Source organism: Mustela lutreola, chromosome 6, assembly GCF_030435805.1.
Source record: "Mustela lutreola isolate mMusLut2 chromosome 6, mMusLut2.pri, whole genome shotgun sequence".
Lineage (NCBI taxonomy): Eukaryota > Metazoa > Chordata > Mammalia > Carnivora > Mustelidae > Mustela > Mustela lutreola.
Window position 1 is genome coordinate 51,418,096 of NC_081295.1, and position 24,257 is coordinate 51,442,352.

General features: G+C 39.6%; 1 protein-coding gene across 1 annotated transcript in view; it reads right to left on the reverse strand.

Moving 5' to 3' along the window:
* MEI4 (meiotic double-stranded break formation protein 4) overlaps positions 1 to 24,257 on the reverse strand; it is a 239,459-nt gene that overhangs the window by 179,891 nt on the left and 35,311 nt on the right. The gene's annotated exons all lie outside the window — the stretch shown is intronic.

Below are 24,257 nucleotides of genomic sequence, written 5' to 3' on the forward strand. Positions count from 1 at the left end.
AAGTCCATCCACACTAGAGTAGGTGGTCTGCTTTACTCAGTCTACTCAAATGTTAATCTTGTCCAAAACACTGTTACAGACATATCTATAGTAATGCTTGACCAAATATCTGGGCATTAGGTGACACAGTCAAGTTGATACATAAAATCAACCATCATTTCACATATGAACCTGTCCTTCCCTAATCCCCTACCCCTGCTCTAGTTCACACCATCATCATCTCTTACACTGATGACTATAGTACCCTTGCCCAACTGATCTACCTGCCTTTGGTTCTGTCCTCTTCTAGGCCACATTCTGAACTGACCCTGCTGAAATACTAGTTTGATCACAGGATTACAATCCTTAAAACCTTCCAATGGCTTCCTTTACTGGCTAAGAGTCCTCCAAGATCTTCAGCTTGGCCCACAGAGTCTTTCACTGTGTGGCCCTTGCTTATTTCTCCAGCCATGCCTCCATCCTCACTCTTACTTATATATAAGTAATATTAACCCCTTACAGTGTACCAAAACACACCATGCTGATTCATACAACTATGGATTTCCACAAGTTGTTCCCACAATGTGGTGTGTTCTTACGCTATAACCCAGAGATGGACTGATGCCTCAAACCCTGATTCAAATCCTCTCTGAAACCTTCCCTGCTCTGCCCCAGAGCAGAGGAAACCATGCCCCATCTGGGCTATCATGTACCTTATACATACGTCTATTACTGCTCTCATCAACGTGGTCTGAGTGTATGAGTGACTCTCTCTTGAAAGGGGGAGATTCTTGAGGACAGACACAGAGTTTACTAATCTGGGAATTTCTGTTTTCTGATGTGCACCTCCTACATAGTTGGTGGTGTGAATACTTGTTGAATATACCTATTAACAAAGACTGAAATCAAATTGCATTTCTTCAAATGCACCGAAATGTCATCATGGGCATATATACTGGTCACTACCAACTATGATTTGTTAGTAGTAATGGTCACTCACATGTACTGATGAATTGAGCTATTTAAAAGTAGTGTTTTCGCCACCTGGTGGTCAAACAGAAATTGCTATTTTCAAGTACACACAGTTCTGAAATGACAGTGTTTCACTTTAAAACAATTATTTGTCTTCTGTCTCTGGAAGGATATGTTTTGGCACATTGCAAAGCATACTTGAGAAATGCTGACAAAGAAAAGCTTACAGTTTTGTTTAACTCCACTCTAGTAGCTGGCATCCTAATTCTAGTTTTGAATACACCAAGAGAGAAAGCAATGTCAAATGCATGAAATCATAAGCTAATGGAATGATTCATCTTAACAGAATTGTCTTCACTGCATTAGGTTCACAAAACAAAATAGTGCATTTGGTGTCAGGGTGCTCCAGGACCACTTGATGGTGCAATTCCTCCCATGCTCAGTGGTCAGACCCTGAATTTCCTGCTTGTCCCCATCTCTCTCATCTCTGAGTTTGCCAATTTAAACCTTCCTCATTGTTGTTTTTGTCTATCTCTTCCTGTTCCAACTTCCCGGATGTCCCCAGCTTTCCTGTGGCCTCAACGAACTCTGTTAGGCAGATGATTCTCCAAGTTCCATGTCCCATCCTATCTCCTCTCCCAAGCTCAAGTCCCAGCTTTTGGCATTTTAAACCACACAAGTCCAAAAGAAGCAGCATCCTTCACTTGCACTTGGCCCAATTCCCCAATAACACTGCTATCATTCTCTGTTTCCAACATCTGAAACCTAAGGGCCAACTCTGACTTCCTCCTTAATACCCACATATACTCCATTGACAAATAATGTTGATCCTACCTCACCGTTCTGTTCCTTAGATTCACTAAGGTTGTTCCCATTTAGGGCAATTCCCTCTGCCTGGGATGCTCCCTTCACCCTCAACCCCAATTTTCTCAAGGCTGGCTCCTCATTATCACTCAAATGTCTATTAAAATATCACTTCTTCAAAGAGACCTTATGTGACTAAGACCTCAGTCTAAAGAAGCCACCAGATCGTTCTCAGTCACGACTCCCTATTTTCATTCTCTAAATCTCACTTGTCACTACCTGATTATTTTCTGCCAGTATGATCTGTCCCACCCCCAAAATATATACTCTGTGATAGTCTTGGACTGCTGGTTTACCATCATAGCCCAGAGCCTGGAATATTGAGTGGGAGAGCTCAAGAGAAATTAAATCAATCAATAGAAACCTTTCTTATATCATATGTTTTTTCCCATGTCAAAATAATTACACATAAGATATGGGCAATGACCGGGCTGTTCCTGTCTCTAGCTCCTCCCTTTTCCAAACAGCCCTAAACACGATGCCTAGTTACTGCGCCCAAATAATCTAAACCTCAGATTACCTAAAGGAACCACTTTCAGAAAGCATACTGTTTGACACACGCATAGCACTAGTTTTCCTTCTATTTCCTTCTATTTTCTTGCTGGAAAATCTCCAAAGGCTCCTTGCTGCCTACAGAATAAAGCATGTTTTCCACTGGCTGTCACACCTCTTCCTAATAGGCTCCAACCTAGTTTTTCATCTTATTTTCCAGAATACCTCCTCATGCTCTGTATGCCACAGTCAAATTAGATCATTTGCCACCAGATTCTTGTGCCTGTGCTTTACACTGTTCCCTCTTGCCTGAAATACCCCTACTATCCATAGCTTTCTAAATCCTACCCATCCTGTAAACTCAGCACCAATCTTCAAAAAGAATTTTAAAGTCCTATTCTCTAAAACAAAATAATCACTCTCTCCTCTAAACATCAGTATCTTCCTCTAGACCATAGATTCATAGTCTCTGGTATAATTAGTGATGTGATCTTGCTCTCAAAAGATTGTGTGATCCAATGGACAGGGCATAGACCCATCTCTCTTTACATTCTTCACATTGTTTGTACTGAACAGCTATTGAATAAAAAGGGGCTGAATAAATGAACAACAGAATTTCTCTAACGGGAAAGAGTTTTAGGACAAAATTAGAAGTTGGTAAGAAAAAGCAATTTCTCAGTCATCTGGGGGCAAAGATATCCAGTATAGATAAAAAGCATAGAGCTGATTTCATTTCCTAACAAACAGGAAATACCATGTTGAGAGATAGTGAGCACATATATTACAGCCCTACAGAATAACAACAAACCCATGAACATAGAAGCCTCCATCAAGTGAACCAATGAATCCACCTGCATAACTACATCAGTGTGTGGATGTTATGAACACTACGCAGAATTGGTAAAAATGATATAATCATGGACATCAGCAACACACCACATTCACTGGCCTCCCAATGCTGTGAATGGCCTATGACACAGCTCTCCACAATCTAGCCCCAGTTAGTCTTCCTGCTGAGATCCTACACATCTCTAATCTCTCCTTGACCAAATATCTTTCCAAGAGAGTTTACCCGAATTTGTTTTCCACCGAGCCCTCGATGCCACTGTTTTGACTTCAGCTCTTGACCAGTGTTCCAACAGCTTACATTCTGTATCGTTAAGATGCTACCTTCAAGCCACATTTGTCCTCCAAGCCCACCCTCCTGGACAACTGAGGTTGGCATTCATTTCCACTGATGTGTCCACTTCACTCTCTTTATCAAAAATCAGAAGCAATGAGATCTTTTACCCAGTGCAGTTTTTCCCAACCTATATCACCATAAGGGGAACATATTAAAATTAAGTATTCATAGGTACAATTAATCAGTATTTCCAGGAAAGGGCTCCAGGAACTTTTTTTTTTTTTTTAAATAAACATCTCAGGGGAGTCTCATAATTAAATCTCAAAAGCACTACTTTGCACTACTCCCAAACTTATGCACTCAGCCTGCTTCGTGGATTTCTTGCTGGGCTACAGGTCTACTTACAAGACTATACAGTGGTGGTTTTCAACCTTACCTACACATTTAAGTGCCTTTGGAACATTTCAAAATTCCAGTGCCAGACCACATTCCATGCTAAGTACCATGCCAGAATCTTAGGGGTAGAACCCAGAAGTCAGTATTTTTTAGAGATCCCTAGGTGATTTTAGTGCAAGAACCACTATCTTAGATTAATTTATAGTTACTCTGCTTTCTTTGGATAGCACAAAAATGGATTGTGGTCCACTCATGCCATTCCCAATCCCATCTTCAAATATCCCAGAAATATCTATTTCCTCTTTATCTGTTCATGTTGAATTCACATTTAATCTTTCAGAGTTCAGCTGCAATTCTTCTCCGGGTCATCTTTGCCACTCTATTTTCTATTTTACCATAGTAGAGCCTTATATATTCTAGCTGTCTCTTGCCACCTTATCTAAGCCAGCATCATGTCCCGAAAGGACCATAGCCTTGGGCTCCTACTCAGCAGTCTGCTTCTCCTCCCACTTACATTCTTCAGACAGCAACCACAGCAAAAAGTTCAAAGCTCCCGCTTCATGCTCACCAAACGATTTCCACTGTGCTGCCAGTCCTACCCACTGGAACAAGCCCTGCATCGCCTGCACTCCTGGCCTCTCTCGGGTCTCATCTCACTCCCTCTGCTCTGTGTCCGCTCACTGAGCATGCAAGCTAGTTCCTGCCTCAGGGGCCACTTGGATGACCCTGTTCAAACACCTCCCTTTCACTGAGGTCAGTCTGACCACCCAGTCTGTTAGCAGCTCTGCCCCATCCACAGTCATTCCATCACTTCAACCTTGTTTATTTTTTTCACAGCTTTTAACTCTCTCAGAATTTTTCCCAATTAATAGTTTACTTGTTATTTGTCTGTCTCCTCCATGTGAATATTGATTCTAGTTCTTCTTCATCTTTTTTTTTTTCCCACCACAGCCTCCAGAAATCAGTTTTTATTGAAGAAATGAATCAACTAATGAATGAATGAATATGAATAAATATAACCCCAGATGAAACTATATATATCATATGTAGTGTCCCCCTATGTGTCCATCTCAGGAGATCTTGCCTCTCCAACCAAATAATAAACTCAAAAGATATAGCAAGAAAACTTCTTCTTTCCAACCTTGGAAGTCGAGCACAGTACTAAGCAAATATCATACATGTAAATACTTACCTGTTAATTATTTGGGCTATTTTAGAAGATCCTCAATATTGTATTGAAAAAGATAAGTTGGTTTTTTAAACTGACTTTCAGCTACCTGTAATTTTCCAACCCATGAACATCCACACCTAATTATAATGTTTACTATATCACACCTGAACAAGCATAAGAAGTCTCTCATTTTAATTCACCTTCCAAATTTTTCACGTTTCAATTCCATTCTCTAAATTACACCCATCTTATAAAGTACCATGCAACTTGAAAACCTATGTTTGCAGGCGTGGCCCGTGCATGACCACTGACCTGCCTGATATGGATTCAAGCACATTTTTCTCTAATTGATGTGCATTTGTTCAGATCAAGCAGAGAGAGATCTCAACCAGATAACTGCTACAGGGATGGTCTAAGCCTCAGCTGCATCTCTGGAAATAAGTCCTCCCTCTGACTTGAACATTTTTTTAAAGCCTGCCTTGTATAAGCTTATGGTTATGGGTTCTGGTTTCAAAATTTTATTATTATATTGAAACCAGTCCATGAAAACTAGGCTTTGTTAAAAAGCTGTCAAATAGTGGGACACTTGGGTGGCTCAGTCAGTTGAGTCTGACTCTTGGTTTTGGCTCAGGTTATGATCTTATGGGTCTTGAGACTGAGCCCAGTGTTGAGCTCTGTGCTCAGGAGGGAGTCCACCCTTGGATTTTCTCTCTCTGCCGCTCCCCACCCCAGTGCATGCATATGCTCTCTCAAGTAAATAAAACTTAAAAAAAAAAAAAACCCAACTATCAAATAGTTACTATTTACAACTAAAACCAATATTTCTTCTAAAACTTCACTGACAATCACAGACGCTAAGGAGATCGCTTTCTATGAAACAAGAAAACACAAAATTAAGACAATCACTGTTATTTTCCTAGTATCATCGAAATTACCATTTTATTTATACCCATGCAGGGCAATACCACCTTCCAATAGCACCTTCTTATTTATTTCAGAATCATTAACACTTCATTCTGTTCCCAGGTAAATGCTAAACATATATCTTCAAATAACTTAGGCTTCCCAAAGTCTTAGGATACACAAAACATTCATGTAATCCCTTTTAATCTTCAATTTTGGTGACAAAAGATAATGTTTCTTCCAAATGTTGACTATTATAATACAAGCCGTAATACACACCCATCATCCTTTCAAAGGATGTCTTTCAAAGCCTTGATGTCTACCTCCCCAGGGAGCTAACAATCCCCATCAAGTCTGTAGATCCAGGTGAGGAGACCCTGCTCCATGACCCTCACTGACCCTTGCAGGGATCAGAAATTACCACTCCTTTTCATACAGAGATATCACTCCAAGAGGAATCTGATAATGGATCTTGCAGGTACCAAAAAGAAATTATAAAATGTTGGCTCATGAAATTTGGTTCCCAAATTGCAAAATACTTTTTGACCTCATAATCAGCCATTTCTGCTAAATGAATTTTGTAAAAGCATTACAAGAAAAGCATCAAGAAGGCTCAGAGATAAAAAGATTATTTCATTGTAGAATCACATAAATGACCCTTTTCTTTAAATCTTACAAAACCTGAGAATACTGATAACCTTAGACTGACAGTCCAGAAATAGAGAAAGACTATAATTGACCAATTTTGAGTCTAGGACTCAGGTGTCTTTCATTTCACAATGGAATACAACATTTGATAGATGACATAATAGCTCATCATATGCCTTATGTATATTAACTAATTACAGGCTTGCTATGAAGATCAAGAATCATTCACATGTGATATTCTGGAAACATAGGCATTTCCACAGCTGACCTCCTTTTCTGAAGTAGAGTCTGTCTACCAGTAAAGCCGCAAATGACAACGTTGTAAGAACATATGGATGTGGTCAACAGTCGTATACTTAATACCACAGAGTGTGTTCTCTAACATAAGGATACAAAGTAAAAATATTCTTAATTCTGAAAAAGAGGCACATTAAGAGACAGCTTGGTAGTCAATTATTATACTTTCAATTACAATTAAAATACAGTCTTGTGAGTAGTAAAAAGGAGAGCTCAAAGTCAATTTTTTGCAGACATTTATTGCTAACCAAGCAGAACTCATTTCCACTGATTTTTACTATTGTGATAATCCTGAAAATTAAGTCCATTCTCAGGGATTCTGGTTTTCATAACTTTGTGAGGCCAAGGTTATAAAGCAGTACAGCATAGCTTTAGGATTATGGTTCATTCATCCATCACTCATTGTAAAAATCAGTGGCCTAGGAAATTAAATAAACTTGACCAAAAGAACAACATAATCTCCCCATTAAAAATGAAATTAAGACATGTTTTTCAGGGAGAAAGTAAAACAAACTTAATATATCCTGCCTTGTCAGAATAGATGATTTCACAAAACAGATACTTTCAGCACTACAATGTAAAGGCATTGCAATAAGGGCTGGGAGGACCCAGATGGTAAGTAAGAACATATGGATATGGCCGAAAGTCATATACCTAGTTGGCAGGCCTCCTACCTAAAGAACTAAGAAAAAGGCAGGCCAACAACTAACTCTACTACACAGAAAAAGGCATTAGTATTAAGGAGAGATATCGAGGTACAGGTGATCTGGTGAGGAACACAGAGGAGTTAGTTCAAACTGGGGACAAGCCAGAAAGATTTCGTACAGTACAAGTGTCGATGGGATTATAGGTGCATGAACAAGGGTACAGAAGCAGGGGCCCAGCAATAGCTCAGGAAAGTACAGCTAGAGCAGAGGGAAAGCAGAGGTGTAGGAGAGTAGGGGACAAGGCTGACAAAAGATTTGGGGTTTGCCATGGGAAAGAATTTGAATGTAACCTGCACCAAGACAACGGAAAACTATCACTGCTTAAAACACGATCTTAACCATATCTTAAGAAAAACTGGAGAGGCAAAACAACAACAACACAACAACAACAAAGGTGACAGATAACCTAACCCAGAGAAAGCTCTTGAAACAGTCAAGGAGTGATGATGTTTTCCTCACGAGAAATTGTAGGGTCCATGTGGAAGGAGAGCACTGAAAATTACATGATGGAGAAATCAAAACAGGACAGAAGTCAGATGAGAACTTTTTGTTACAATACAGAGAATGAAAATCAAGTTCTATTAATTTATCTCTCAAAATAATTAAATAGGATAGCAGCTGAATTCATACAAAATTTTCTAAGCAGTTTACTCCTACAAGAAATCAGACTGCCAGGCCTGAGAATCTTCCACTTCTGCTACTGGACTGGAACTGAGAATGAGTTTACTACTGGGAGGAAAAACTCTTGCACACCCTTAAACCTCTTTTCTTTTCTTTCCCACTGGTATAATCTGCTAAGCCAGACAGATCCAGGTCTTTGCAAGACAGAAACAGAATTAAATAACAAAATCCTCATGTCCAAAAAAAAAAAAAAAAAAAAAAAAAGGGGGGTTTTCTGTTGCTAAGCAATCAATGACAATTGCCATCTGACTGTCAAGTCCAAGAAGGAAGAAAACTGGTATTTATTTTTTGTCCATGTGTCAGGAAGCTCAGTGCCAAACATTCCCCATTAACCTCGATTGCTTGTCATTGTTCTTATCATCATCATCTTCATTTACCTCTGCCTTAAAGAACTTAGCCAATGTTGGTAGAGTTGAGATTCAACCAAGATTCATCTAACTCCAACCTTTTGCTCCTCCCAATGAGCAATCTACCTCCTGAATCTGTCTTTAGCAACCTTTCCCATCATCAATAACACCTACTCTCCCTTTGTTGGATCTTTCTTCCCTCATGTATGAATGCGCATTCTTAAATTAATCATTGAGCACCTCATATGTGTTTGACCTTGATGAGGATCAGTCATTGGTGCATTGAATTGTTTTATATTAAGCAGGGGGCTCTGGGCATTGCCCTTCCCTCATATAAAGGTGTGTCAGCATGAAAAGTGTTCAACATCACTCAGCATCAGGGAAATACAAATCAAAACGACAGTGAGATACCATCTCACACCAGTCAGAATGGCTAAAATTAACAAGTCGGTAAATGACAGGTGTTGATGAGGATGCAGAGAAAGGGGCATTTCTGTTGGCAGAAATGCAAGCTGGAGTAGCCACTCTGCAAAACAGTAAGGAATTTCCTCAAAAAGTTAAAAATAGAACTACCCAATGACCCAGCAATTGCATTACTGGGTATTTCCCCAAAGATACAAATGTAGTGATCTGAAGGGGTACGTGCACCTGAATGTTTATAGCAGCAATGTCCACAACAGTCAAACTATGGAAAGGGCCTAGATGTCCATCAACAGATGAATGGATAAAGATGTGGTGTGTATATACAAAGGAATATTATGCAGCCATTAAAAATGAAATCTTGACATTTGCAACAATGTGGATGGAACTAGAGGGTATTATGCTAAGCGAAATGTCAATCAGAAAAAGACAATTATCATATGATGTCATATGATATGATTCCTCCTTATGAGGAATTTGAGAAACAAGACAGGAAAGGGAGAGAAAAATTAAACAAGATGAAACCAGAGAGGGAGACGAACCATAAGAGACTCTTTTTTTTCCCTAAAGATTTTATTTTTTATTTATCAGAGAGAGAACACAAACAGGCAGAGCTGCAGGCAGAGGCAGAGAGAGAAGCAGGCTCCTCACTGAGCAAGGAGCCCCATGCGGGACTCAGTCCCAGGACCCTAGGATCACAATCTGAGCCAAAGGCAGCAGCCTAACCCACTGAACCACCCAGGCACCCCATAAGAGACTCTTAATCTCACAAAACAAACTTAGAGTTGCTGGAGGAAAGGGCATGGGAGGGATGGGGTGGTTGGGTGATGGACATTAGGAAAGGTATGTGCTATGGTGAGTGCTGTGAATTTTGTAAAACTGATGAATCAGAGACCTGTACCCCTAAAAAAAAAAACACTATATGTTAATAAAAAATAAATAAAAATAAAGGCATATCAGAATGGATGTTACCATCACATCATTTCTATTTACTTCCAAGATGCTTCTGGTAAACCAGTAATTCCATGATATTCATGCCATAAAAACTTGAGTGTCTGCTACTTTCCAATAAATGTAGAATATTTTAAGTAGCTGGATAAAGTATTTACTACAGAACTATCTAGAAAATATTTTCTTAATTATTTAAGTAATTTTAATAGCTGAGAATTCTTGATAAAGTTGTTAACAGTATTAAAATCAGAATCATAAATTCCGACCACATTGCCACAAGGTTTATGGTATAACTATGTGCCCTCTTAACTAAATATTTACTTACAAATCATACAGTAGAAAAAACCCGCATTGACAGATATAGGTTTCTCAAGAATATCTCAAAGTATTGCCAATAAGATTTCATAGCCAACTTATATGGAAAGTCACCTATTACACATGATTTGACAGAAGGAATGATACTTGTCCTTTTCTCTAGAGGCTTTTTGACTCATCATTGGCTGCTCAGTATTACTACTAACTCAAGGACCCTGAACACTACAGAAATGATGGCAATCACATAAAGAGATTCGTTTTAAAGTGTATAACTGCTCAATAAGCTACCTACTATACATAATCAATAATATTGAAGGAAGCACAGAAATACAACTATCCCCTAATTTTTAAATGCATATGCCTTATGATATTGCTTTCACAGGATAAAATAAGCTATCCATTACTATTTAACCTTACAGAAGAAAAAAAAAGTAGATTGGCATAAATGCCAGTCTTCGTTTTATAGCTCCTCACTATTCACACAGAAGAGCTTAAGATCCCCCACCAAGCACCCAACTCCAAACCTATCCATGCCACTCACACACGCAAACATGTACAAAGACAACTGAATGGTCTTTCTCCCAGCTGCCTACAGACCTGCCATCCCCTCTCCCCAGTTGCCTCCATGTTCTCAAATCACATTAAAGGACATTAGTCAGATGTTCCCTGCTAAGAGCCAACACCAATGTCTTCTACTTTTTATAATAAAGAACTGCAGCACACTACAGAGAAAACCCTAGTAAAATAAGGAAATTAGAACTAGGAGGGGATCAACAAAAGAAACTGATAATAAGAGAATTTGAGTTAAATACAGAATATGAATGCTTGCCTTAAACCAGTGGTTTTCAATCTTGGCCATACTTTAGAATAACCTAGAGATTGTCAAAGAATACAGATGCTTCAGTCCAACCCCCAGAGATTCTGATATAAATAGACTGGGGGGCAACCTGAGCATCAGGATTTTTTAAGAGCTCCCCCTCCCCAGGTGATTCTAATGCACGGGCAGGGTTCAGGGCCACAGCCTGGAACTCTAGCCTTAGAGCTACCAACAAAAAGGAGGAAAAGCCTTTCAGAAAGACACTTTAAAAACAAAAATAAAATTTTCGTGGCACCTGGGTGTCTCAGTGGGTTAAAGCCTCTGCTTTCAGCTCAGGTCATGGTCCCAGGGTCCTGGGATCGAGCCCCGCATCGGGCTCTCTGCTCAGCAGGGAGCCTGCTTCCCTCTCTCTCTGCCTGCATCTCTGCCTACTTGTGATCTCTGTCTGTCAAATAAATAAAATCTTAAAAAAAAAACCCTAAAATTAATAAATAATAAAATTTTAAATTTAAAGTTGAAAATCTGATTAATTGTGTACTCTTCTATTTCACACCGACCTATAGGTACCAAAGGCCTAGATTCATATGGCATTTGCTATTAAAATGGTAAGTGAGCAGGTAAGTTTGTTATCACTCTGCTCACCATCACAAATGCCTGTGCACAGACAAGGCACTTCTTTAAAGAAAAATTTCAGAGAACTGGAAAAGTACAGCTCACTGAGGCATACAGTTCTCCAAGCCCAGCTCCCGCTGTACTGCTTGCCCCACCAGACATCAGAGAGCTGCAGAGCCACACAAAGCAGCCCACCAGCATGGACTTGGCCTACTTTGGACTGACTCCTGCTTGGAAATTACAGATATGATGAGATGCCTTGCGGTTCACAGGATAAAAAGTAATCAGATGAGGATAAACACTTCATAAAATACACGGGTGGAAATAACTTCGGAGTCATTAAAGGCACAATTTTGATTAGCAAAACCAGGTATTAAAATATGAGAATTACCATCTATTTTGTATGACCTGGGTTGAAGAATAAGGTCATTTTTTTTTCAAAAATATTACTTTTGAAATAATGGGAGGGAGGATAAATTCTACATATTCTGCTCTATCGATGAATTAGAATAATTCAAATACAATTAAAAAGTACATAGAAAGACCAGAAGCATTGTTCAAATTTTTTATCAATTACTTCTTCACCACGTGGTTATTTGTCAAACGGATATAAATGGTGACATTTTGTATGTCTTACATTGGATTTTACATAGAAAAGTCTGCTTTACCTCATGAAAATTATTTCTGCTACAAATATTTATAAGCCCCATCAGAAGTGATAATTCAAATATCAAGCCCAGAAACATCTTTGAAAAACTACTGTGTGAGAGATCTTGCTGAATCAAGCACCAAGGGAGGGCACAAAAGTAATGTAGACTTTGTTCTTCATGTGACTTATTAATTAAAAGAGTAATGAGGAATTTTTATAGCTAGGCTTGTGCAAGCATTAAGAACCCGCTTTCTCTGGACAAAATCTTTCCCTTGTTTATTTCAAAGCATAAAACTTGGCAGACATGGTCTGAATGTATTAAAGGCACACAGGCAATATTTCTCTCTGACTCCAAGAGAAACGGGAGAGATGGACAACAAGAAAAATTATCACATGCTTATTACAGAATAATGGGTGAGGTGAAACAACGGAAAGCTGAGAACAACTCACAACCTGTGGCCTCCTCCCCGCACACATACCCTACAGCTGAGCACTCTCTGATGCATTTCCTCACATTCACTCTAAGAGGTCCTTACAAGCAACTTAAATTGTAAAATTCACGTAAATGATGTTTCCAAAACTGGAGACTTTGCGTGAAAAGACCACCATTCCCCTGCAGTATAAGAAGAGAAATGCTGCCCCTCCTTGAAAGGAGTGCTACTACACAAATCATACAGGAGGCAAGGGGATCCCCAAGCAGGGCCCCTCCCCTACAGATACTCACTCCCCAGCACTGCACCTTGCTGCTGGTTTTCTGCTGCTTTCACGGAGACATTTGCTTTGTCTTCACATTCAATTTAGGAATTCTGTGCTGAAGTTACAGCTATTTAGTTCTCAGTAGGGCCCAGAACATAATGCAAGTATGTGTGTTCCAGGAGCATGATACAAAACTTTATTTATGAATAAATGTATTTTGTCTTATCGCCTGCAACATGCTAGCATTCATTTCCAGCAATGTATTTCTTTTTAGCTATGTTACATTACGTACTTTTTAAGGATTGGTAAAATAGTCTAGTTTAATCACAACTGAAGGTTTTCTACTGATTTTTAGGATACAGTATCTTGCATTTCTAATCCCCAACTTTACCCCTACAAGATGTCTTTGAAATTACTTAAAATAGATATTTAAAAGGATGTTTCCCCTGAAAAAAGGGGAGGAGCTGTCTTCCACAACTGCACATTTTCTAAGCTAGAAAACATGTATTCAGACTCCTCAATGACAGAACGTATCAGTGCTTCTTAGGAAGGGATGTGGGAAGTAAGGATGGAGGGAGGGAGAGAAGGGAAGGAGGAGAAAGAGGGAGGAGAGAAGTTCTAGAACAAAAATCTACAGTACCCACTCCTCGGATTCCTATTACATTTATATATACACTTCATTGAACAGTATGAAACATAGTTGTTAGGGTGATGTTAATGTTACTAGTGTTTGTTCATTTTTGCTCATTTCTACTATCTGCCTCAGCTCTCTCAGGCTCTAAATGAACACTTTCTCAATTCTTTGGTGACAAGGTTACATATTATCGATTGGGATTATGAAATCTTTCAGAGGCTGGCCCACAAACCCCTCTTGATTTGTCACTCAGATGGCTGGGGCAGGGGATGAACAGGTCTCTACCGACCCCTTTTCTGGAGAAGTCTTACTATGTTCCCTGAATATATGTTTCACTTTTATTTGTTTAAACCAGTGGTTCTCAAACTTCAGTTTTCATCGAAATCACCTAGACGGTTTGTTAAGCCACAAGCTGCTGGGCTTTAACCCCAAGTTTCTGATTATGTAAGGAACTGGGCTCAGAGAATCTGGATTTTTAACAAGGTCCCACTGATGCTGACGCAGCTGGTCTGGGAACCACACTTTGAGAACCACTGGTTTAAGAAAGCTCCTTAAAGTACTAGATAGGCACTGTTCTAGGATTTTACAAGAACTTCTCCGTGTATTACCCAGTTAACTTCTGGCAAGTTAGTTAACTCTGCTTTCCTCATTTCTTTTTCTACAACCAAGGCAGGAGGTGGGGATGACTTAGACAAGAATTACAACAGCAGGCAAAGAAATGCAAGAATGAAAATCCAAAAGCAGTTTGAAACAACAACAATAACAAAACAATAGGACAGGTTTAAGAAGAGACACTGGAAGTGGAAAAGGGAACAAAAACGAACTTTAAAGGACAGCTGTCAGGAATGGACTCAGCAAAAAACACAAATAAAGGGGCACCTACTCCTACCTTCAAAAGAGTCTCAGAAGAAGAAATGTCAGCCCCTGCTTGAGGTCCAGGGCCAGGCTAACCACTCCTGCTCTGTATTTCTTTTGGGTTTCAGGCCCCAAGCCTCTGTGATTTATTTATTTTCCTCTTCTGTTCAAAGCTTTCACTTTCCTCTTTCTGCTATTTTCTTCCTACTCGAGAATCAGTGTGCTGTCATCTTGTCTATCTTAACAACAAAAAAAACTTTCCACCTTGCCCCCTCTCCAACTACCAACCTATCTCTTCTCCTTCCCTTCACAAACTCCACCCCCAAAATAGTCCACAGTCCTTTGCTACTTAAACTGTGGTCCTCAGACCAGTCCTGTCAGCATGACCTGGGAGATTACCCGAACTGCAGGATCTCCAGCCTACTTCCATTGACCCTATTTGCCTGATTTCCTTCTTACTTTGTTAATGCAATAGATATTACTCCATTAATTTTCCCTGTCTAAACTACAGTCCACAGCTATCTAACTGGATTTTACTCACTCCACATTGAATTTATTCTTAAAAAAAAAATTTTTTTTCAAGATGTCTAGGACCCAAATACCAAATTCAAAATCGTCAATGGTACCTTCAGATTTCTAAAAGAATCTAAAAAAATCAAATACAGACAAACAGCCGGGCATTTAAAAATGCAGTCAAAACCTGCAAAAAATAAATATAATCTTAAGGATAAGTACCAGATTAAACTTTACTACAGGTTAAACTATTAAAAAGAAAAATTACATTGAGAAAAGAGCCTGGAGTTCAAAGAAAGGTACTTTGAATAATTTTAGCTCTTTTCCATAGGTGAGAATCCAAAATCCTTATTCACTTATTCTAGTCTGATCAAACTACTATATGAATAGATGGCTCGCTCAAAGGTAGGCGCCCTTATACTCCTCCTACTTTAGAGAGTGTCTCCTTCCCTAAGATGCTTTGGTCTTGCCTCCTGACCCTCCTCCCAGCACTGGAGAGGTTTTGTAGATCCCCAGAAATGACAGATCAGCCCAGCCACCTTGTTCCAGGTATTCACATTCACATAAACCATGTCTAAACTTACTCATTCAACAAATATCCCGAACACCCCGCCCCCGCATGCCAGGCACTGTGCTAATCCCAGAAATAGAGCAGTGATGAGAAAAAGCACACTCCTTCAAGCATGGAGTTTAGGTCCTACAGGGAAGACAGCCTGCTTAAACAATTATAACTTGGCTCACAAATGCTGTGAAAAGTACAGAATAGTATGGTTCCCCAGCAGGGTAATCTAATCTAGTCTAAGGAAGCAGTCAGCAAAGGCAGAAAGGGTATTAAAACTGTATCAGAAAAAAAAAAGAATAGTGTGCAACCAGACAAAAAAAGATTGGGAGAATATATCCTACAGAGAAAAACATCAGGTTTAAAAGCTTTGAGCTGAGAGATAACAAGTTGAATTCGAGTAAGTGAAAGACATTTCATGTGTTGCAGTGCAGAATGTGGAGGACAGAGTGATGACAGGATGGGCTAGAGAAGGAAGTACGTGCCAAACGGAGGAGAAGCCGGTAGCTTATTTTAAGGGTTGTGTTTATCCTGCAGTAAATGAGAAGACTTGAGTCTGAGCTGTAGCCTAGATTTGAGAGTGGCAAGGCTGCAACCGTAAACATGGAGTCTAATTGAGATAAATCAGGCCAAGAGGGCCAAGGAAGTGACACTGGAAGGGAGGAAGTGGAAAGAATGCAGAGATGCACAGAAAGTAGAGGCACCCTAATTAGGGGACTGCCTGGACATTCAAGATACCTCTGGGGAACCCAGCTCAGGTAAAAAAGTTGCATCACACAGTGAGACTCAGAGCCCTGCACTGCGAAGAGGAGTGGCAGGGTTGACGATGTCCATCTGGAACATCACACACTGCGGGACTCTTCAGATGCCCTCACCTGAGCCCAGCCTCTGAAGTGCCTGGCCTCTTCCTGGCCCAGGACAGCACCGGCACGTGTTCGGCCCTTCCTCCTCCGTCTCACCCACCGTTCCTACCAGAACAAGCTCTTCTTTTTTTTTTTTTTAAGATTTTATTTATTTTGACAGACAGAAATCACAGGGAGGCAGAGAGGCAGAGAGAGAGGAAAGGAAGCAGGCTCCCTGCTGAGCAGAGAGCCCGATGCGGGGCTCGATCCCTGGACCCCGGGATCATAGCCTGAGCCAAAGGCAGAGGCTTTAACCCACTGAGCCACCCAGGTGCCCCAGAACCAGCTCTTCTTACAGCTGACATATTTATATTTCTAAACAGGTGCCTTGTCACTAGCAAACCCATTTAAGATTTGGACCATTTGTAGCCTTAACTTTAAATTCTTTGCATGTCTCTATTATCAAGAGATTAATTCAATTTTTATATAATGAGTAAAGCATCTCTAATATGTAATTATCAATGTACTTTAAATTATTTTGGAGCCTTTCATTAGAACCCATATTAAATTAACGGCACATCTACTGATGTTTATGTACATTAGGCATGTATGTTTTAAATCAACTGCAATTTTAAGGAAATCTACATTATAAAAGCTTATGTCAACACTAAGAAGGGAAATGCTTATATATTCATTTTCTATGCCCTTTCAGCTCCTGTGGAACAGTGAAGGCCCCAACATACAAATGCTGAGCTCCAAAGCCGGGACTGTAGGTCAGTTATTTGTGATGTCTCCTCAGTCGGTGCTTTGGGACAGGGCAGGATGGGACAGAGGCTGAGTGGGCCTGGGCCGGAAAAGCAGCAGTCACGACACAAAGACAGGCTCCACGCTGGGTCTGGACAGGTGCAAAGGGCAACCAGGCTATCCAGCCCCTTTCTGACCTCCATCAATACTGATGTAGCTACGAGCCTTTTCCTGAATCCAAACTGAGGCAGGCACGGGAGTGCTGAGGATTTGATCCTGAGTATAAAACAGTAAAGAAGACAACAGGCAAGGAGGTGGGTAAACTGAAACCTTGACAGCTGGTGTGGAGGGAAGCTCCTAAAGCCATCAGGTGAGTCAGCTGTTTCCCAGGACCTAAAACACAGAAGAGTTAAATCCAATTCTGAAAATGCATGTGCTGCTGGGCACGTCACCGCCACCCACCCCCAAGCACTCTACACATTAGCTCTGTATTCAACGGACATTTACTAAATAAACATGGAAATCAGTGAACTGTTTTGGTGTGATTTTCTCTCACTTTCTTTTCACTCTAGTCAGCTGCTCATCCAATAGCCTCACTTTCATTTATGAAGACACCGAATACGTAAAACTGTAGGGGGAAAAGCAGGCACCCAACACTTCATCTAACTACTTCCCTCTTGGGAATGCCAAATTGCTGTATAATTGCAATTCTCCAGATTCCCCTTGCCCACCCCACTTTCTCATGCGCTCTCTCACTCATACCCACACACACACTCACACACACACTCGTTTTAATCCTAAATCTGCTCACTGAAATTCTGTGCCATTATTCGCACTAACAAAGCCCTGCTCCTGTCACCATGTCCCCTTTAATCCCTAGTCAACATTTAAGAACAGCCACCGACACCTTCCAGGCCAGTCTCTAGGCTCTGAGTCTCACTCACCAACCTACACAGACAGAGATGAACTTCTTGCCAACATCATGAAGCCATCCTTAACAGGAAGCTGTTCTAGACTAAACATAGTTTTTCTCATTCATTTCTCCCCTATAGATCAAGACAACTCCTGATATAAGGAAAGAAAAAGTAGTGTTGTTCTAAATTATTTGAATAATTTAGAACAAAAAATGTTAATTTGAATGCAATTCAAATAATGTCATTTGAATAATTTAGAACAAGAATTTGTTCTAAATTTGTTATTTGTTTTTATAAATGAAAATAACAAAGAATTTGTTATTTGTTTTTATATATGCTTAATAATGTTTAGAATAATTTCTAAGTTATTTGAATAATTTAGAACAGCACTACTCTTTCTTTCTTTTCTTTTTTCTTTCCTTTCCTGAATAATTTCTTTCCTATTCCTAAAAATTTTAGAACAAGAAATGTTTTATAATGTTTATATAAACAATGTTTAATATTATTTAGAATTTCTCAATTATTTGAATAATTTAGAAGAGAACTACTTTTTCTTTCTTTTCTTTTCTTTCCTTTCCTTACTTTTCCTTTCTTTCCTTCCCCACTCTATAAATTAGGATGTGCTCAGATACATCCTATATAACAGTGAAGGCCCCAACATACAAATGCTGAGCTCCAAAGCTGTGACTATAGGTCAGTTATTTGTGGACAGATGGACAACGACAGCTTAAATCCTTGCTTGTCTTTTTAAACATTTTTAAACATTCCTTGTTTTTTTAAACATTCTTAATAAAGCTGTGATTGCTCAGCAATGTCAAGAGGGGCCTAGGTTCTTTTCCTCCAACTATTTCACGGTCCTTCCCGTGCTGGCATTAATTTTTCAATATTGCTTCACAGTTGCAAATTGGCTACCACAGATCCAGGCACTGTATCTTCAATCGGCAGTGCTGCATGCTGGAAACAAGTGGCTGAGGTTTAAAAAAAAAGAAAAAGAAAAAGAAAAAGAAATTTAATTGCTCTCTTTCATGAGCTTCAATCTCTTTATACAGAGAGGCAAATCTTTATCAAAAGCTCTGAAGATTGTTTTTTTACCTTTCATTGGCCCCTGCCCAACTTTAGAACAATATGGGCAAAACAAATCTAAGCCTTTCATGGATTAGCCCACTGGGAATAAGCCCATCTCTGCCAAAACAAAATTAGAGTGCTTTAGAGAGGAAGTAGAAAGTGCTTTAGAAAGGAAGCTAGATATTGAGTAGACACCTAACCATGCCTACGAGCCATTACCCAGACTGATTTGGAGAAATGGGTCACTGGCTTCTCTGATCCTTCCCCACTTTCCTTCTTCCCACTACTAAGGAGCATTTAAGTAAAATTATAATGTGGCATAATTCTAAGAGCAAGTTCTATTTATCCCTTCTGTATATAGTCTATTCTTTTAATAAATATAATAAAGAAGTATCTCTCTCTCTCTAAGAAGATGTAGAAAATAAATCAGAATAAAGAAATAGCTGAGTTACTGAAATGCTGTATAAACTCCATCATGCGGGGTGCCTGGGTGGCCCAGTGGGTTAAAGTCTCTGCTTTCGGCTCAGGTCATGATCCCAGGGTCCTGGGATCAAGCCCCACATTGGGCTCTCTGCTCAGCAGGGAGCCTGCTTCCCCCTCTCTCGCTCTGCCTGCCTCTCTGCCTACTTGTGATCTCTCTCTGTCAAATAAAGAAATAAAATCTTTAAACTCCATCATGCTTTTTTATTTGTTTACTTTGCCATTTCAGCTCTGCTTTATTGAATTCTGGGTTGCTCCATTGCTCAATGGACAGTTGATGCTGTAAATTAAGTTCCCCAGCCTCTCAATCTGTCAAGAAGCATTCCTTTCAACATTTACTGAGGGCCTGCTGTCTCTATCCACTTGAGAACAGTTGCATATGTAAAGCAACCTTGAAAATTCCGACAAAAACATTTAATTATATAAACATATCTATAATATAGTTTTGATTCTTAAGTATGGAGTTCTCTCAGAGTAAGCTGTGTCAGTCTTTTAAATTAGATATATTTAAATAATGGCTGTGTTCCTTCTTTATTTCCCTATCAATCTAATATCCCCCTTTTGTTGGACTCTGTTCTTTCTCCTTTAAGAGAGAAACTCTACTGGGGCGCCTGGGTGGCTCAGTGGGTTAAGCTTCTGCCTTTAGCTTCCGTCATGGTCTCAGGGTTCTGGGATGGAGCTCTGCATTGAGCTCTCTGCTCAGCAGGGAGCCTGCTTCCCTCTCTCTCTCTGCCTGCCTCTCTGCTACTTGTGATCTCTGTCTGTGTCAAATAAATAAATAAGATCTTCAAAAAAAAAAAAAAAGAGTGACTGTTTATCTGAATCTTTCTGCTTATTCCTCATTTTTCATGTTAATCTAACAGATGGAAAAACAAGTTACTTACAAACATCTGCGTAGAAATACTTTACCTATAGTTCCTGCTGTGAGTAAAATGGATTTTAATTGTAGGGTTATTGAAATTTTCCCTCACAGGCATTGTAAGTGCAAGTTTTTGGTGTGAGAACAAGTTCTCACCTAGGATCTCACTGTCAGGCACATTCATGTTCTGAACCAGTCACCCACACCACTAGAGCAGTGGAATAAACAGACACTTGACTGTAAACAACAGTTCGGATATCACAGATATTTGTAAGAGTCTGTTTAAGATTACCAAAAATTGTTATGTGCGTGGCATTATATTAATCATATAGCTGCACATAAAATAATTAAGATTATTGATGGCATTAGCATTCATAGAATAGAAAGAGCCCATTACCTAGAAAGACTCTAGAGAGACTAAACCGTGGCTATAAATTGTATAACACCATTTTCACTCACATAATAATGAGATTTGAGTAACATCTGGGTATTAGATTAGCGAGTTTTCCTGATAATCCCCAAAACTAAAGTTAGTGAGTACCCTATTATCCACAGCAGGCATGTGTGCACTCTACCTGACACTCCTAACATGACAGTCATAGTCTTTCCATGACTCCTTTCCTTCTGCCCACCTCTGGGATGTTAGGATCCCCAGCACTCCTCATCCTCCGCTCCATTCTCCCTGTGAGTCTCATCTATGGCTAGAACGTCAACTATGATTTCAAGTCTATGCCTCTATTTCCAGCCTGCCCCTCCCCTTTGACTTTAAGGCACATCCCTCCATCTTTCTTCTACTTAATCCCTGTATATTCCTTCTACTTAATCTCTGTATATTCAGGGATTAGCCTATACTCAGACAAACCTGGACTCCATTTATTATCCTATAAATAAATTTCAGTGTTCACTATCCATATTCAAAGCATTGCAATAAATTCAATAAGCTGGGATTGAAGACCTCATTATCCCAAATGCCTCTATGTCCCTCAATCAGTCTCTGAAATCATTCACAAATATCGTGTCTACTCTAAAATTGTGCTTATATGTCTGACCTCCATTCAGTTTTCACTAGCACAGATTGATTTCAACGCATCATTCTTCATACGGGTTTTGGCAAATATGTTTAAAACTGGCGCCCTTGCTCCAATCACTGCCACAGCCAGAAAATCCTCTCTGCACCTCCTCCACGTGACAAATATTTATTGAGCACCTGATGCGTGTCAGGCTTTGGAGTGGGCATTGAATAGAGAGTGCTGAGCAAATCAAAACCCACTCCTCAGTGAACCTGAACTCTAGCTCAGGAGAGAAGGTGGCAATTACATGAACAAACAAATAATCCACAGGGGATGTTTGGTTAAAGAAAAACTAGTGGGGAGTGCTATGTATATAGAGTGATCACTGAGGGGTATCAATTAAAATAAGACTTCTAGGAAGGGAAGAAGCTAGACACAAAGAGATTAAAAGAGAAGAACACAACAAAGGTCCAAGGCTGGAAGGAAACCCAGAGTTGGCTGGAGCCGAGTTTACAATGGGGAAGTTGTATGAGACAAGTTGGGAGATGGAAACAGAAGTGAAAACACTCACAGTGTCACAGGCCGTGATCACAAGTCTGAATCTAATGTGAAGCATAACTGGGAGCTGGGGAGGGGTTTTAGGCAAAGGATTTTTACATTCTTTAAAAATCACCAGAATTTTTTCCCAATCCCAATGTGAGGGTCAAACCTTTGCATCAGAAAAATTGTATGGTTCCTGATGAATGGAGTGACCACAGGGTCCAGCATGCTCTAGTGAGTCTTGGTTTCTACCTGTTGTCCTAGTATAATCATTAATGGTTCCCCACTTTCACTCTCACAGGGCCCTAGGGAGACAGTAAATTCTATGGTCAACTTCCTGATAGGAAATAAACTAAAACAGTCCTCAGGTTAACATTCAAGGCCCTTCTGAATCTGGTCCCAATTCACCAATCCACTTCTCTTCCTTTCTCCCTCATGGTGTTCTGGGCACTTCAGAAATGTAATGCTGACAGTATAAATGGCACTTTACTTCTCTGCTTTTGGTCATGTCCCTGCCTCTTGCTGCATGCTCTGTGACCATGACTAGTAGACAGAACCTTGAGTGTCTGACCCAAGAAATCTTTTCAAAACCAGGCAGAATGAATGGCTTCTTCCTCTGTGCTTTGCCAGTATCTTTATTAAAGCATTTATCACACTGGGTTAATTATTTATAGGTCTATCTTTTCTGCTAGAATGGTAGGTACTTAATGGCAAGGACAGCAGTTCCTCTTATGTGTTTTTTGGATCCTCACCACCCACTGCATACCTGGTCCACAGCTGGTACTTGATACAAGACTGCTAGATGAATTATTTAATCTAAATTCAATATAACATACATAGTAAAATAATAAGGTTACAAAATGAGACTTTAAATTCTATCCAGTAAGCTTAAAACATTATTGCCTTCACATCTAGATATTTTCATTCTCCAACTTCATCCCAATATCTAATGTAGCCTCATTCATTAGGAAGTAACAATAAACTCTTAATGAAGACTACAAGTAAAAAATCTTTACAGGGCAAAGAAGAAGTATAGTTTTAGGAACCCAAATAATTTTCAAATAATTTTGAAGATGAAATAGAATTGGTATAACCACTGTGGAAAATAGTATAGAGGCTCCTCAAAAAATTAAAAATAGAAATATCAAATTATTTAATAATTCCAGTATTGTATATTTACTCAGAGAAAGCTAAAACCCTAACAAGAAAAAATATAAGTATCCCTATGTTATTGCAGCATTATTTACAATAGTTAAGATAGAAGTAACCTAAGTGTCCATCAATAGATGAAAAGATAAAAGTAACCTAAGTGTCCATCAATAGATGAATAGTTAAGGAAAATATTATACATACACATAACCACACAGACACACAGACACACACACAATGGAATACTACACAGCCATAAGAAAGGATGAGATGGTGCTATTTGAGGCAACAAGGAAGAACCTAGACGGTATTATACTAAGTGAAATAAGTCAGATGGAGAAAGATAAATACCATAGGATTCCACTCATAAATAGAATCTTAAAAAAAAAAAAAAGAATAAACAAACAAAAAGCAGAATCAGACCCATAAATACAGACAACAAACTGATGGTTGTCAGAGGAGAAGGGGCTGGGAGACTGGGCAAAATGGGTGAAGGAGAGAGGGAGATACAGCCCTCCAGTAATGGCATGAGTAAGCCCTGGGAATAAAAGGCACAGCATAAAGAGCACAGTCAATGATCCTGTAATAGCAATGTAATGGGACAGATGGTAGCCACACTTTTGGTGAATACAGCATTACACGCAGAGTTATCCAATCACTAAACTGTACCCTAAAACTAATGTAACATTGTGTGTCAGTTATACTCAATTTTTTAAAAATTATATTAAAAGTTGGGGTGCCTGGGTGGCTCAGTGGGTTAAGCCTCTGCCTTTGGCTCAGGTCATGATCAGGGCCTGGGATGGAGTCCCACATTGGGCTCTTTGCTTAGCCCCTTCTTCCCCCTCTCTGCCTGCCTCTCTGCCTACTTGTGATCTCTTTCTCTGTCAAGTAAATAAATAAAATCTTTAAAAAAATTAAGTTAAAAGTAAACAAAAAGAGCTGCATGGGTGGTTCGATCAGTTGGGCAACTGATTCTTAGTTTCAGTTCAGCTTATGATCTCAGGTTCATGAGATGAAGCCACACATCGGGCTGGGCATTCAGCACTGAGTCCG